The 12438-nt window shown below is 35.4% G+C and overlaps 1 long non-coding RNA gene across 1 annotated transcript; it reads left to right on the top strand.

Moving 5' to 3' along the window:
* The first annotated feature begins 6385 nt into the window (after window positions 1–6385).
* LOC140596568 (uncharacterized) lies at window positions 6386–10197 on the top strand. Its single transcript, XR_011998491.1, has 2 exons — window positions 6386–6588; window positions 8829–10197. It is a non-coding gene; the product is annotated as an uncharacterized lncRNA (long non-coding RNA).
* Window positions 10198–12438: the final 2241 nt, after the last annotated feature.

Below are 12438 nucleotides of genomic sequence, written 5' to 3'. Positions count from 1 at the left end.
TTTATGCAAGAATATCACAAGAGACTGTCAAAGCTTTATTGACATCATGAAGCGTTACATCTTCAGATCATCACTGCTCTTCTCCATATGGCAATCTACTTTAAAAAGGGAAAAATAAACAAAAACCAAGGCATACTGTAATGGTTTCCTGTGAGTAAAACTTCACTGGCTCCTTGTGTTGACTTTTTACAAGTATTCACAAATAACTGACAAACTGCCAATTCAAGAAGTCTTCTGTCGGTTCATCATGTCTTTTCACCTAAGGAAAAGGTCCTTTAGCCAACTACAGAGGGTTGTATAAATCACAGCTGCATGTGGACAGCAGATTTATCTATCCTGCTTTTTACTGGGAATTCAGTTCTTGGAGGTCAACATTCTGGAGTGTTTCCATACATTGATAGTCTTTTAAAACCATGTTATATGTGTCATGAGAGAGAGAGAGAAAAAAAAAACAAAACCTTAAGCCTGCCTTTACAAAGTCTACCCACCTTAAAATTGGCAAAAAAAAAAAAAAAAAGTCTACCCATCCATTCCCAAGTACATGATTTTGCCAGATTCATTTGGTTGTATGTGGCAGCTCAATTTGAACAAGTTTTTTTTTTTTTTTTTTTTTTTCAATTTGAACAAGTTTAAGCAAAAAACAATGGACAAAAAAAAAGTGATTTATTAGGATGATCCTGGAATATCTCACTGAATTTTTCAAGAAATTGAACCAAGCATTTTGGCTTTCTTCACAGGTCAATAAACAAAGCCACCAATTATTCAAAATTCATATGTTATACCATCAGACTACTCAGTATATATTGCTGAGACAAAAAAGACCCAGAGAAATGTACTGATGTGTCCACATTTAAGTCAATCCTCTGTGGACAGCACAAACACTGGGTATCTAGGATTGTACACAGAGTGAGGTCTTAGGGTGAGCCTGGCAGGCACCCCCAAGGTGTCTCATCTTTTTTCATACACTTCTAGATTCCTTTATACCAGGCCTGAAGTGACACTGCATCATTACAAAGTCATAATGCTTAAAAAATGTAAATCCTAGCAACAAAAAGAATAGCAATTTAGTCATGCACATAGCTAATTAGTTTAAATAATGAAATTATAAATGAGGGAAGTTAAGAAGGTGAAAATGCAATTTCTCACTCATTCCTTTGCGTACATAGTATAAAAAAGTAAAATTCAAGCAAATACCCAGACAAATCACATTATTGTGAATAAAGAAGATAATTTACTTGGGTTTAGGTATCTTATACTTAAATGTGAGGTATTATTGCTACTGAAATATTCACATCATGAGCTTGTAATTTTTGACTATCTAAATATATTAAATTTGATTGTATTTTCTCTCTACATACAATTCCCAGCCATCGTTATTTACTTAACTATCCATTCATTCATTCAACCTAAACTTATATCACCAACAGTTATGAAATTAGAAAGTACTGGAGCCATGATAGTAGGAATTTTGTTATCAAATAGAGATTTTTGGAAAATGCATAAAGTAAGTTTCATTAAACTATTAACATTTTCTTAAATATTCCAAAAATTTGAATAAAATGGGTGGGTTTATTTCACTTACATAAAATAGTCCAATAGCTATAAACATCAGAACTCCTGAAATGGATTTTACACAATCAATTCAACTTTGGTGGTTAAGAATGAAATTTATTACTATTGTTAAGTCATGTTTTTAATTGACTAAATAATGTCATTTTTAAAATTGTAACCACTGCACAAAGAGTAGCTTCCGTATTCGAGCATTATGGAAGGTCCTTCCTATAGTATACAAAAGAAGGATACGTCAAAGAGACACAGAAGCACTTTCCATAATATAATTCAAATAGTGGCTAATGTCTTTGAATTTTAATTAGGATTACCTGGAGTCTCCTATCTAATTTTGTGAGAATCCCAACTAGTCCAAGCTTTATGCAAACCCTGGGGCCTACTGTTCTTCCAGTCATCATTGGCTCTGAGCTCCTGCTTCTGTAGGAAAGGCCTCTCTCTTCTCTCAATTACAACAATTGACCCAGGAGAAGACCAAGATGAGAAAGACACTTGCTTTCTTTGATTTTACCCAGACTCCTTAATATCAGATATTGGCCTGTGCTGGGGCACGCCTACATACCTGTGGTTTCAGATTTTAAAGCACAGCAATACAAGCTACCTGATTATCAAGGGTTCTAGACTCATTTGTTTCTTCTGAATTGCTTTATAAAGAGTTTAATGAAAAAAAATGACAGAAAAAATGATTATATATTCTTCTAAAAGTTGAAATTTAACATAAGTATAATCAGGAGCTTCAAAACACCTCTCACACTCTCTTCATCGTATTTATATAACATCACATGTAATAATCTGACCATAAGTAAAACTCTAAAAGTTTATTTGTTCCTGTTGTTCCTCAGCCAAGTATCCTCTTCTTCTCTAAAAAGTTCATAAATAACCATAGAAACCCTCAGATTTACCTTTGGGTTTCATGAATTCATTCAAAGTTTGAGATTGCATATATGGTTAAGTGTCAAAGAACTGGTTGATATAAACTAATTAATCAGGTTTCTATAAACTAATTAAGGAGCACAGATTTCCATGGGATCATAATAAATTTATTAACTAACATGTCTGTATAATTTGTGTTATAATTTGCATACATTCCATCATGACTCTGAGCTGTAACTCTCTTCATTTTCCTAGATGATCAAACTTAGTTTTGAAAAGATGTTGCATATCTTAACCAAGGATTTTCAGTAAGAAAATGCTGGAGGAATTTAAATCAAATGCACTGATGCCAAACACATCACTTTTCCCACCATATTAAATATTGGCCCAAATCCCATACCCACTGATGAATAAATCCTTAAAACAAAATGACACCCTTTACCTTCAGGAGTCACTACTAGTTTACCCTGTTCCATTGCAGAAGTACTGAAATTTTAATTTGTCCTTACACCTGGAAGAAATATTTTCAGCCCAGTAATGCCTATTGCCTCTTCAAAGGCAAATTATCAAAGGTTCATCAAATATCTTAGCTCAAGTCTTTAACTGGACTCATGAAGGCATTAGTTTCTAATGCTATATAATAATAGTTTGTTGACAGACACCAAATATTCAGAAATTATTAACAATCTCAGATAACTAAAAAAAGACTCTTAGCAGGTATAAACATCTGCATATATTTAAACATTCCAATATTAAAAATAATTTGTAACATTTATCTTTAGTGATGGAATATTAATAATAGATTTTTTTTTTTTGCTAACAAGTTGAATGACAAACTTCAAAGATCTTTAACATTTGGAGGAGACCTGAGTTCATTTAGTCAAACTTTTTATCCAATGTGAGTCCCTAACAGATATTCATTTACATTCTCCTTAATTCTAATAACTAAAGATTCCTCTTTCTTTCTTTGAATTTTTGGGCAGCTCTGATTTTTACTTTTGTTTTATTGTTGTCAGGCAATGTTAACAGTACATAGCCTTTCCAACTTTTTCATACCCTAGTATCCTAGGATTGTCATATCTTAGTTTCATGTACGAGTCAGAAAAATAATAATATATTTTGGGCATCTATGGAAAGGCAATGAATGAAGCTGGCAGCAAAAGGCCCACCCAACCCCATCCAAGGTTGCAGCCATCAGATACCACTCCATTTACAGGCAGCGCTGGTATATTTCTGTGCTGCCACCCACTGGTCAAAAAGTCTGCGACTGATCATTGTTACTGAATTTCCTGAAGAGACAGAAAAAAGTACTTACTCGTACTTTTTGGTACTTTTCAAAATCTGTCATTTGTCAGCGTCAATTAAGAACAATTCTTGCATGTTTAAAAATTTCCACATTTTGGGGATCCCTGGGTGGCGCAGCGGTTTGGCGCCTGTCTTTGGCCCAGGGCGCGATCCTGGAGACCCGGGATCGAATCCCACATCAGGCTCCCGGCGCATGGAGCCTGCTTCTCCTTCTGCCTGTGTCTCTGCCTCTCTCTTTCTCTCTGTATGACTATCATAAATAAAAAATAAAAAAAAATTAAAAACTTAAAAAAAAATTTCCACATTTTGAATCTATCCTCAAGGTAGATTTGCAATAAAACTGGTCATTAACCTTAGCGATATAAACCTTAAGTCTGACTCTTTGGACGTTCCCAATATTTCAAGAGTTAGTTAAGGCACTGAGTTATTTCTTTTCAGTTTAAAGTTGCTTAATTTTGTTTTTTTTTTTTTTTTTTTTTAATTTTATTTATGATAGTCACAGAGAGAGAGAGAGGCAGAGACATAGGCAGAGGGAGAAGCAGGCTCCATGCACTGGGAGCCCGACGTGGGATTCGATCCTGGGTCTCCAGGATCGTGCCCTGGGCCAAAGGCAGGCGCCAAACCGCTGCGCCACCCAGGGATCCCATAAAGTTGCTTAATTTTGAAACGAAGAATCATGTCTGATACAAAACTGAAACTTGCCACCCCCAAATTTTGATCCTTTATCCTAATTCTCTTCTCAGTTGAGTAATACCTAACTAATAGAGGTTTTCTCCTTCTCCATAACAAATATTTCAAGGCAGCTCTTCCCATCCTCCTTCCCATTCTACCCTATCACAACAATCCAAAAACCAAACATCAACAGCTCCTTCACCTGACACATAACTTAGCTTCTAGACCCTTCACAGGCATTGGTATACTGTCCCAGGAATGCTGGGGCTTACAACAACTTATGTTGAGGAGCTTATTTTGTCTATTCCATAAACACACTGCTAAATATTTTAAAATATAGTATTTAAAATTTATTCTCTTTTTTAAAAGATTCTATTTATTTATTCATGAGAGACACACAGAGAGAAAGAGAGAGACAGAGACATAGGCAGAGGGAGAAGCAGGCTCCATGCAGGGAGCCTGATGTGGGACTCAATCCCGGGACTCCAGGATCACGCCCTGGGCCAAAGGCAGGCGCTAAACCTCTGAGCCACCCGGGCATCCCTAAAATTTATTCTCAATCTGCTATAGAATGGTTTGGCATGTGTTATTAGGCTCTGGCTTAGCAGTTCATTTAAAAAAGCTGCCACAGTCCATGAGGGTAACTGCAATACAAAGGACATACAAGAACAAGGATGTGAAGAAATTGGAACCCTAACAGGTGCAGGCTCTTTGAAAAACAATTTGGCGGCTCCTAAGAATAGTAAACCTAGAGTTATTATATGACCTAGCATTTCCATCCCTAGGTATTTACCCAAGTGAAATTAAAAACACAAAAATAGATACAACTAGTCATAGCAACATTATTCCCAATAACCAAAAAGCAGAAACAACCTCAAAGGTCACCAATAGACGAACAGATAAATGAAATGAGACACATCCATACAATGGGATATCACCTGGAAATAAAAAGGAATGAAATAATGATGTATACTGCAACAAGGATGAACCTTGAAACATGGTAAGTGAAAGAAGTTATTCACAAAAGACACTACATTTATTTATGATTTTGTTTATGTGAAATGGCCAGAATGGAAAAATCTATAGAGACAGAAAGTAGATTAGTTGTCTTCCAGGGCTGTGAGGTTTGGGGGAAATGCAGAATGACTCTTTATGGGCACAGTATTTCTTTCTGAAGGGACAAAATATTTCAAAATTAGGTTGTGGGTATGGCTGCACAACTCTGAATATACTGAAAACCACTGAAATGGTTGAACTGTACAGCACATGAATTCTATTTCAACAAGCTGATTTTTATTTTTATTTTTTAAATAATTTTAGTTTCTTTTAAAAGATTTTATTTATTCATTCATGAGAGACATAGAGACATAGAAAGAGGGAGAGAGAGGGAGAGAGAGAGAGAGAGAGGCAGAGACACAGGCAGAGGGAGAAGCAGGCTCCATGCAGGGAGCCCGACATGGGACTTGATCCCGGGACTCCAGGATCCCACCCTGGGCTGAAGATGGCGCCAAACCGCTGAGCCACCGGGGCTACCCAACAAGCTGATTTTTAGAGTAACTTCAGCATGTATAGAATCACATGACTTAGAAGATTAAGATAGGAATGGTCTAAGATAGGAATGTCTCTGCCTCCCTCTCTCTCTCTCTCTCTCTCTCTTTCTTTCTCTTTCTCTCTCTCTCTCTCATGAATAAATAAATAAATCTTAAAAAAAACTACAACAGTCATTTATCTTGGTCATCAATCTCCAAACATCAGTGGGAACCAACTGTCTTTGCTCCATATGGCATCATTTGGGGCTACTTGTCTGGGGGCCATCAATGGCTCAAATGGCAAGTTGATGCTGGTGTCAGATGGGAGTTCAGATGGTGCTATCTGCCCAGAGACTGAGCGTCTCTCCACATAACCACCTTCACTTTATGTGGCTGGTTTCTAAGAATGAGTATGGAAAAAACCAGATAAGAAGATAACACTGTCTGTCATACCCAAGCCTCAAAAGTCATATGATGTCATTTCCTCCACAGGCTCAAGCCCAAGTAAGGAAGGCAGAATTACAGAATCCACCTATTAACAGGGAAGTGTCACACTCGCATCAGAAGAAAGAAGGTCACAAGAAATTGGAAATAACACTGTGGCCACTTCTCTACAATACAACCTGCCACAGTGACTATCAGGGTAAATATGTTGCTAAAATTCACCCATTACAATTCATCATGGAGAAATGTTTACACTACGTCCACATTTCTAACAAAAACAACCTGTTCACTTCCTGCGTTGACATGAAAGTATATTTAGATACTGTTTTAGTGGAGTAGCTTTCGTTAACAGGCTGTTTTAAGACACTGTCTTCACTTTGTAAAGCTTTCTCGTAGAAAATGCTGCTAAATAAACTCTCAAATGACCTAGAGACATAATAAAGGATTTGCTACAAAAGCACTTAGAATTATCCAACAGAAATCTTTATAACATTTTTATATGAAGACTCTATTTCCTGTGACATGTTAGTAAGGCTGGAATTATTCTTTTATACACTTATGGAGAAGTAAGTTGTGTGTCCAGAAACTTCCATGTAAATATGCTCAAGATCTATCTTCTGCTAATATACAAAAAAAGCTAACTATAGCAAAAACACCACCATATAAAACACATATGGCACCCACCATTAAACAAATGTACAAATGAACAGCAACCACAGCAACTATGGATTTTACTTCAAAATCCATAATAATTTGATTTTTAACATTACAATATTAAAAGTACAAATCACCAAGTACAAATACGTGAAAAAAATCTCCCAAACACAAAGGAAATCCAAGATAAGCAAGTAATGATAAGTACATGGTTGAACTGCTGTAGACTCTGGAGAAAAGTATATTTTCAAAGGACAATTAAAAAACATTGAAAGAAATGGGGAAAATCACTGGAAGAAATATTTTTTTAAAATGATAAATTTGGGATAACTGCATATAGGCAAAAGAAACTGGTATTTGTGTCTTTTTTTATGTGTGAAGTTGCAGATTCATGTACTAACATGGAGTGTTTTGCTTTGCTTTGGGCTAAAATAAGGAACATAGTCTAGTTCAAGAGAAAAAGACATCAGCCTATATATTTTATTAATGAAGGATAGGTTTAAGTTAATATTCCTCATCTTAAACTGAATATATCTCATTCCACTTGATTAAATGAGTTTCAATTCGGGCTGTTTAGAGAGGAAACTGCAATTTGGGAACCCAGGGATTCATCAAAGTAAATGGGCTAATTCTGAAATGATATGCAAGTAGCTCAAAGGGGAAGACGCAGATCCAACATGGCCATTAAAATAAAGGTCAAAGAATATGATCAATGCAACAACAGAGATGAGACCTTTGTGCCACACAACTAAAGTCTGTTATTACAATTAAGCAAATCATTCGCTTTTCAACTAAAATGGAACATAAAAACACAGTAGGTTCATTAGTGAACTCGTACCCTCAACACAAATACTCTGAATTCGTCCTCTACATCTAGCACTGCTCTGAGGGCCAGCAATGCAGCAGTAAGGAAGGGAGATGCAGCCACAAACCTATTCCATAAATGAATTAATTAGCATTTCTTAGGAAAAAAGAATTGCACTTTTTAATAATATTACTACTACTATTATTATTTTCATTATAGTAGGAGTATGCATGTAGTACTAAAATATTTCATTGACATTAAATCAAGTAACAACAGTGTGAGACAGGTTTCCAATATCAGGTTTCCACGAAATTCCAAAAAGCTCCCAGCAGGTAATTTCTTATCTTCGGTCTCCATAAAGACAGAGTCATCATATCACTGCAGTATTATTAAAGCCATGTTTCTGGAAGGCATTCCCAGGGAGGGCTAAAATGCTGATCCTGATACAAGCAGAGTTCCCAAAATAGAAAGAATTTACATTCTAAATTATTAATTTTAATAATATATTGCCTCTGACTTCTGACAGGAGGTCTATAGCAGGTAATTGGAGGTCTCTGACAAGTATTTGGAAGATGTGGTACCATTTATTAAGAGTGTCTTTATGAAGCTGATCTCTTGTCTGGGTAGAGGTGGTAGATATGAGGGTGGACCTATCCTTTCAAAACTTTGAATCAACTCAAACAGTTAAACACCCTTGGTTGACACCTTAGAGTTCTACTTCCGAAAATACAACAGACTTGCCTACAATTATGAAAGAATCTTGAACTGAATTTTATAAAATTCTTAGTTTCAATTTTGAACGTAACTTCTTCACCTAGCAGATTTTCCAGGATGTGTAAACTGCAAAATGCACCCCCCGCCCCAATACCTAAATCTATCAACATGGTGAATTGGCAACCAGATGCTGAGGATTACCTGTGCAAAGTGACTTTTGTTTGTTTACTTTGGTCTTGTTAATATTGAGTCCTTCTGTCTTCTAGTAATTAGGCAAGTGGTCCAGCTACTTCTGGAGACCCTGAGCAGAATGGAAAGTCAGAGCTCGTCATTAGTCAAAGAGGAGGATGCCGATCATCACTTTTTTTTTTTTTTTTTTTTTTTACAGCAGCAGGCCATAGAGCCAGTTCATTTAGAGCCCAGGGCATGAACTTGCACATTACTTTAATGACTGCAGTGAGTAAGGCCACTTGAACATGATCTATGGGCTGCTGCGGGCATGTTTACCTGTGTCGTGGATGCACGCTGGAGAGGACTTCCAGCCACACCACTGATCTTGAAAACAGGAACAAACAACGAAAACAATGCTGTGTGGCATCACAGCACCTCTTCTTACTACATTTTCTCTGAAGACATTAGCTAACAATGAGGTGTGTAAGTTCCTGGAATTCTTTTTATTTAGAGTATCTTTAATGATTCCTTTAGATTTCAAAGTTAAATTACAGATCAAATGATGTGAAGTTGTCTGCCTCTCTTTGTCTAGTTAAGTAAAAGCTAGACAGGCCGGTGCATCATTTAACTTGGCCTCAGCAAACCTTGGTCATAGAGAAATGTTCCTCTTGGGAAAACTACTAGAGCATATATTGAAGCCCATTATCATACCTAAATTATGAGAGAATGTAACTGAGTGAAAAGAGTACTGGATTCAGAATAAAACAAACTAATTTTCTCATTTAAATTCCATGGCAATTTCCTACATGGCTTTAGGTACATATTTTTTGAAGTTTGAGTTTCTTTGGTCATAAACAGAAGATATTGAACAAAATAATTACTAGAGAAAATGTTATTACTTAACTATATATCTGATGAAATAAGTCTTACATAGTTTACAGAAATGTCATGTATGTTTTATAAAAATATGTATATTTTAAAAAATATAATATCTAACCTTTTAAAAAACATTTTTGTTATTTTGAGGTACTATTTAATAATGTTTCCTTGTCCTATCATATTTCATATGTTTCTCTTCACTATCTTTAGCATATTTGGTTCAGTTGTTCTGAATACTATACATGTTTCCCCTATTTATTCCCTCCAGAATATTCTACTTGTCAATTTCCTACTCTGTGCAAACCCTGTACAGGGCACTGACTATTATATCCCTGGAGCTCCTGCTTCCTATATCCTGCCTGTATATCTTATGAGTAATTAATTATGATATATTTTCCCAGAGAGTTTGTAAAGGTCTTTAAACTCTTTTTCAAAACTGTGCTCCAGGCAACTTCTGTCAAAGTAGACCTAATGATTTATGTACAAGGCAGTATGACATGTCATTTTTGTTTCATCTGAGAAAATTGAATCAACCTAAGAGATCAAAACAATAGGAAAGTTCAATAAAATTATAATACTAAATAACTCACAATGTATCCATTTATATAGCCACTAGAAAAAGTTTTAATATAATAGTGATATGAAAAAATGCTCCTGATGTAATATTAAGTGTCCAAAGAAGTATAAAATATTTATATATAAATGAAAAGAAAAATTTTGTACAGATAATTATATATTCACATAAAAATCTTAGAACAAACTCTTCCCAAATATTTGCAACAACCACTAGCTGTAATATTATTTTCAAATAAAATTTTTATCTTCATTCCTTACTGAGCTTTTAACTTTTTCACAATATGCATGAATTACTTTTTAGTGGAAAATCCACTGAAATTTTTTAAATGCATATTTTAAAGAATATTTTAATATCATATATATTTAATATTTTACATATTAAAAAGAAAAATGACTTCATGTATGAATATTTAGCAATAAATTCTTTTTTAACATTAAAAGTTTTTATTTATTTATTTATTTTTAATTTTTATGTATTTATGATAGTCACAGAGAGAGAGAGAGAAGCAGAGACATAGGCAGAGGGAGAAGCAGGCTCCATGCACTGGGAGCCCGACGTGGGATTCGATCCCGGGTCTCCAGGATGGCGCCCTGGGCCAAAGGCAGGCGCTAAAACCGCTGCGCCTCCCAGGGATCCCACAGTTTTATTTTTATTTTTTATTTTTTTAATTTTAGCATAAATTCTAATGCTAAATATAAAAGAGGCATTAGAAATGCACTCTAATGTCACAGTAAAAAAAATCCACATATTAAACGCTTACCTTCTAATTTAACATATAAAAACTAAGTCCATTTTTATTTTTCCCATCATAGCCTCCAGTCCCTAAAACACCCAACTCCTAATAGCTTCAGAGGGATCAGAGCAGACAGCATTAATTAATTCTTGGAATAGAGTTTGGGGTGATTAAAAAGGCAGGTAAATATAAAAGTGACTTGAGAAGGGTTACAAAGTCAAATTTTAAGGGAAAATAAAGCTTTAGGAAAAAATTCAAAATAACTTATGGTCAAGAACAGAATACACATAAAGGAGCATGGTGGGTAGGGGGAGGGAGTGAGGGAGATGATCCATCCACACTTCTAGGATTATTCACTCATGACTAGAACTCCTAGCACTAATTTTAATGTTTTCCACAAGTAGTTTAGGACCTTTGTTGCTCCTCTATCTCTAGCTTCAACCATCATTTTTGTGGTGAAAAAGATCCAGAATCCACAAGAAACAGACCAGCTTCAAATCCAGCAGGTTCCATCATTCTGCCACCACCTGACCAGTCCCCTTCCTTCCTACATGGAGTTCCCCAGTTCTATTCACACTACTTGGTGTCTTTCTTTGCCTTGTTGCAAATCTAAACACACAGTTTGGTCCGTCTATCTGCACCCTGTCTGTATCTGGGATATCCATAAGGCTGCTGACTCCGAGGTCTGTCCTTCCTTGTTCCAAACCTTCTACCAGGAGCCAGTTCTACAGAATCCTAGCTTGTACCCTCATATCTCCGTCCACCTCTTGAAAACAGGGCCATCACAATTCCCACCATAGTTCATGTTCCAACATGAAAATGAGAAAAATATGCTTTTTTTTTCATTTTCCAGCTACATCTAACTTGAAACAAGAAATACAATAAAAAATTATCAATCAAGCAGTTATTTTAATTTTAATATACGGAAAGAGCTCAACTTGTGGTGCTATGGCATATATAATTCTTTTTTTCTCTGACTAAATGAATATAAAGTTCACTAGTCTTTGCAGATAATCCTTTCCTATCTTCTCGACATTTCCTAAAGGTGTTTTAATTTCCTCTTTTTCATGGCTGATAATTTTGTCATTACTTTCATGAAATGCTTTTCCAAGATACAGTTTGGAAAGTGATTAATAGTTATAGGTCATTTTCCACATTGCATTATCAGAAGCTATTATTGCATATTACAGTAACACTAATAATGCTGAAAGACTTGACAGTGACATGTGACACTGGAAGAAGACCAGTTAAAGGAGTATTTTATAATGTGCTCCTTCCCAATCATATTCATTTTACACAGAGCTAGTGGAATCTAACAATTACAAGTGTAGAAGCTAAATAAAAATAAAGGTATGCAATCCTCACCATGAGTTGATGTAAAATATCATGAATTCTTTAGATTTTATATAAGATGAAGTTTTCAAAATGCTTTCTTTCTTAGTGCCTTCATATGACATAACATGTAAAGTACTCTGTGCACTAGTTTTTGTCCATAGCGGGAGCTCAGATATCTTTT

The sequence above is a fragment of the Vulpes vulpes genome, unplaced genomic scaffold (assembly GCF_048418805.1).
Source record: "Vulpes vulpes isolate BD-2025 unplaced genomic scaffold, VulVul3 Bu000000681, whole genome shotgun sequence".
NCBI classification, from domain to species: Eukaryota; Metazoa; Chordata; class Mammalia; order Carnivora; family Canidae; genus Vulpes; species Vulpes vulpes.
Note: the sequence above shows the minus strand (reverse complement) of the source record. Positions and strands in the feature narration are given on the sequence as shown.